The sequence below is a fragment of the Panthera pardus genome, unplaced genomic scaffold (assembly GCF_024362965.1).
Source record: "Panthera pardus isolate Hobbes unplaced genomic scaffold, ASM2436296v1 HiC_scaffold_8, whole genome shotgun sequence".
Classification (NCBI taxonomy): Eukaryota; Metazoa; Chordata; class Mammalia; order Carnivora; family Felidae; genus Panthera; species Panthera pardus.
This window is the reverse complement of record NW_026527013.1, coordinates 97,714,797-97,719,430: the sequence shown is the minus strand read 5'-3', so window position 1 is coordinate 97,719,430 and position 4,634 is coordinate 97,714,797. Positions and strand designations below refer to the sequence as shown.

General features: G+C 35.1%; 1 non-coding gene across 1 annotated transcript; it reads right to left on the bottom strand.

Annotated features, from left to right (window-relative positions):
• Positions 1 to 3,054: 3,054 nt before the first annotated feature.
• On the bottom strand, positions 3,055 to 3,161 carry LOC128775741 (U6 spliceosomal RNA). The gene has a single exon (XR_008420721.1). It is a non-coding gene; the product is annotated as a U6 spliceosomal RNA (small nuclear RNA).
• Between the last annotated feature and the right edge of the window lie 1,473 nt (positions 3,162 to 4,634).

The window sequence follows — 4,634 nt, the reverse complement described above, 5'->3', positions numbered from 1 at the left end:
TTTCCAAATACTTAGAGAGTTCCTAGATATTTTTTGTTAGTATATTCTGCCTTTAATCAACTTTGTTGAGGTATAATTTTTGTACCAAATACTGCATTCAATTCAAGTATACAATTTGATGAGTTTTAATAGATCTGTAACTCTCATGATATCACTGCCAAGCAACATGTTGAATTACTACATCAACCCCCAGGTTTCCTCATGCTCTTTTGCAATTTCTTACCTCCCTGCAACAGGTAGGTTAAAATGACTTGAAAGATATACTATGTAGACAATAAAACCCCCCACAAACTTAGTGTGGTATATGAATACCATATAATGGAAACCTCAAACCAAGGAAATACTACCCAGGATAAAGAAAGATATATAATAATCATTCAAATGAACATGAATCATTCTCCTAATAGACCATACTATGGGTCATATAACAAACCTCAAAAAACTAAGAAAAAATGAAATCATACAAAATGAAAAAAAAAAAAAGGAAAGAAATACAACCCTTGACAATCAGGACAGGTAGCCTAGCATGTTTTTTGAGGAAAAACAGAATAGATTTATTGTAACGTTGAGTTTGTTCCAGAATATTAAAGAACATTGTAAAGGATAAAACTTGAGTGTGTATAGCAAGTTATAGGAGGTTTGAGGAAAATGAATTTTATTTGCCATACTTTATATCTGAGTCTGAAGGAAAACAGACAAAATATATTAAGATTTTGGCAAAATTTGCTTAATTTTGATGTGTTTTTTAATAAGATATGTTAATATTCTTTACCCAAGACTAAATTAATGTAATATTAGAATTTTATTTTCTCCCTATGAAAATATAAATTGATCTTGAAATATTTAGTCTGCTTTTAACAAGTGTAATAAAAGATTTTTCTTTATCTTCAGTGTAATCTGAAAATGTAGCAGAAATTCCATGTATCATCAGAATAATTTCCTGTCATTTGTGCTGACTTTATTATATGCTTGATGACTTCAAAAAAAGTACATCTTTTCAGAACAGCTAAAATTCAGTTCCTTACAAGTTTGTTGCCTTCTTCTGTTTTTATTGTATATTGTTGGAACTTTTATTTATGTATAGTTAAGCTATAACTTGTCATTGTCCATAGGTAACTGTGCTCCTGTCTCAAACAAATGACCAAATCTTTTTGTTCTTTTTTTTTTTGGGGGGGGGGGTGAAATTGAGCAAGGGGCAGAGAGAGAGAGAGAGAGAGAGAAGCGGGGCTTACCTGGGGCTCATGTTCACCTGAAGCAGGGCTCGTGCTCACCCCATGTGGGACTCAAATTCACAGACCCTGAGATCATGACCTGAGCCCAAGTCAGATGCTTAACGACTGGGCCATCCAGGAGCCCATGACCAAATTTTTTCTTACAATTCTTTATTTTGTTTCCTCAAGATCAGATCCTAAATTCAGGAAAATAAATGTTTAGGATGTCTTTTTCATTTTTTAAATTGTGGTAAAATATGTATAACATAAAAGTCACCATCATAACCATTTTTAAGTGGACGGTTCTGTAGCATGAAGCACAATAAGTACTTTCACGTTGTGCAACTATCACCACCATCCAGAACTGTTTCATCTTCCCCACTTGAAACCTCATACCCATTAAACAATATCTCCCTGTTCCTCCCTCCCCTGCAGCTCCTGGCAACCACAATTCTGCTCTCTGTCTCCATGAATTTCACCACTCTAAATAGCTCATGTGAGTGGAATCGTTGAGTAGTTGTCATACTGTGACTGGTTTATTTCACTTAAAATGTCTTTAAGCTTCATCCATGTGTAGCACGTATCAGAATTTTCTTGCTTTTTAAAAAATGCTTTATTTATTTTTGAGAGAGTGCAAGCAGAGGAGGGGCAGAGAGAGGGAGACAGAGGATCCAAAGTGGGCTCTGAGCTGACAGCAGAGAGCCTGACATGGGGATTGAACTCATGAACCATGAGATCATGACCTGAGCTGAACTCAGATACTCAGCTGACTGAGCCACCCAGATGCCCCAGAATTTTCTTGCTTTTTAACGTTGGATAACGTTCCACTACATGTAAATTTCATGTTTTGTTTTTATCCCCTTCATCCTGCAATGGACTCATGGATTGCTTTCATTATTCAGCTATTGTGGATAATGCTGCTATGAACATGGGTGTACAAATACTTTTTCGAGAAGTTGCTTTGAAATCTTTGGGGTATATACTGAGAAGTAGAATTGCTGAATCATACGGTAATTCTATGTTTAATTTTTTTTTTTAGGAGCCACCATACCAGTCTTCATAGTGGCTGCACCATTTTATATTTATACCAGAAATGTCAAGTGTTCCATTTTCTCCACATCCTTGACAACACTTGTTACTTTGTGTTTTTTGAAAACAGTTGTCCCAATGGTTGTGAGATGATATTTCATTGTGGGTTTAATTTTCATTTTTCTCTATTGATTAGTGATTTGAACATTTTTTTCTTGTGCTTATTGGCCATCTGTATATTTTCTTTAGAGAATTGTTAATTCAATTTCGCTGTAATTATTTATTTATTTATTTAAAAATTTTTTTAAATAGGCTTCACACCTAGTGTGGAATCTAATGTGGGGCTTGAACTCAACAACTCTGAGATTAAAGCATGAGCTGAGATCAAGAGTTGGATGCCTAACCAACTGAGCCACCCAGGCGCCTCTCTTGGCCCATTTTAAAATCTGGTTGTTTATTTTTTTGTTGAATAGTAGGAATCTTTATATATTTCTGTGTATTAAACCCTAATGAGATATATGATTTGCAAATATTTTCTCCCATTTCATGGGTTTCTGTTGATAGCGTGTTTTGAAGCACAAAAGTTTTTAATTTTGATATAGTCCAATTTATTTATTTTTTCTTTTGTTGTCCGTGCTTTTGAGGTCATATCCAAGAAGCCATTGCCAAATCCAATGTCATGAAGCTTTTCTCATATATTTTCTTTTAAGAGTTTGGGTTCACTTTAAGCCAACCTCTTGTAGATAGTATAATGTTAGAGTTCATCTTCATTCTTTGCATGTGAATGTTTACTTTTCCCAGCACCATTTGCTGAATAAATATTGAATGCTTTAAAAATTCACATGTCCTCCTTGCACAGAAGCCATGCTAATCTTCTCTATATCATTCCCATTTTAGTGTATGTGCTCCCAAAATAACCACTAGATGTCTTTTTAAATTAAAATTAAAATTATCTTTGAGATTTCTCAAGGAGCCCCTGGAAAATCACAATGATTTATATATTTACCTTATAAAAACAGAGATGCCAGAAATATTTTAGGTTGCCCTGATATAATTTATATTTCTGAATTAGCTTGTCACTATTATAAAAAAATTCCTGGGAAGAACTGTCAAGTGAAAGGATAATTTTGTACAGATAAAATATTATCCATATAAAATTTTCTGAGACTGTACATTGCACCAAACAAATTGACAGCCTCAAGAGATTTGTTAATGCTTTCATTGTCTGTGATAGGATCTTAACTGTAGAAAAGTTTTGTTACAATTCTTTGAAAGAGTTATGTATTATAGTGCAATGGAGAAGTTTACTCTCCTCAATTTTGTTATTGTTCATTACTGTAATATATCAATCTTACCATAGTCCAATTAGCAGGCAGTTCTGCTTCTTTGGTAGTTATAATACAAAAAGTATTCTTTACCAGATCCAGAAGCCATGTTCTTAAACAGTTCTTCAAGAGAAAGACTTCAAAAGCACAATTTGTAACCCATGAATTGTGACATAATTACTATACCCCAAAGTAGTTACTTTATTTGTGGAAAGATTTTCAGAAATAGTCTGAAAACACCATTTTTGCCTCTTCGATGGAAAAAACATTAAAAAAAATTTTTTTTTAATGTTTAATACTTTTGAGAGAGAGAGAGACAGAGAGATACAGAGCATGAGCAGGGAAGGGGTAGAGAAAGAGGGAGACACAGAATCCAAAGCAGGCTTCAGGCCCAAGCTATCTGTACAGCTTGACTTGGGGCTCAACTTATGAACTGTGAGATCATGACCTGAGCTAAAGTCTGACGCTTAATGGACTGAGCCACCCAGGTGCCACTAAGTAACTGGAATTTGCATAAAAGCTTTAAAAAATTCCTTAAGCTCCTCTTCCTCTAAAGAATACTTCTCAGGGCGCCTGAGTGGCTCAGTCGGTTAAGTGTACGACTTTGGCTCAGGTCGTGATCTCATGGTTCATGGGTTCAGGCCCCACGTTGGGCTCCGTACTGACACTCAGAGCCTGGAGCCTACTTCGGATTCTGTGCGTGTCTCTCTCTCTCTGCCCTTCCTCCTGCTCACACCCTGTCCCTCTCTCTCAAAAATAAACATTAAAAAAATTATAAAAAAATAAATTCCAGTTAGTTAATATGCAGTGTAATATTCGTTTCATGTGTCTCATACTATGTTTCAACAGTTCCATAAACACCTGGTGCTCATCATGATAAGTGCACTCCTTCATTCCCATCACCTATTTTATACTCTGAATAACAAAGGATATTTTGCATGTTGAAGATGCCCCCTTTTCCATCTCCTACTACCACCAGTCAAACCCAACTTATTATTGAGCCTAAGATATAAGAAACAACTGAATGGATTATTGTTAATTTGAATATCCCAATGGTATAAGCTCTAGG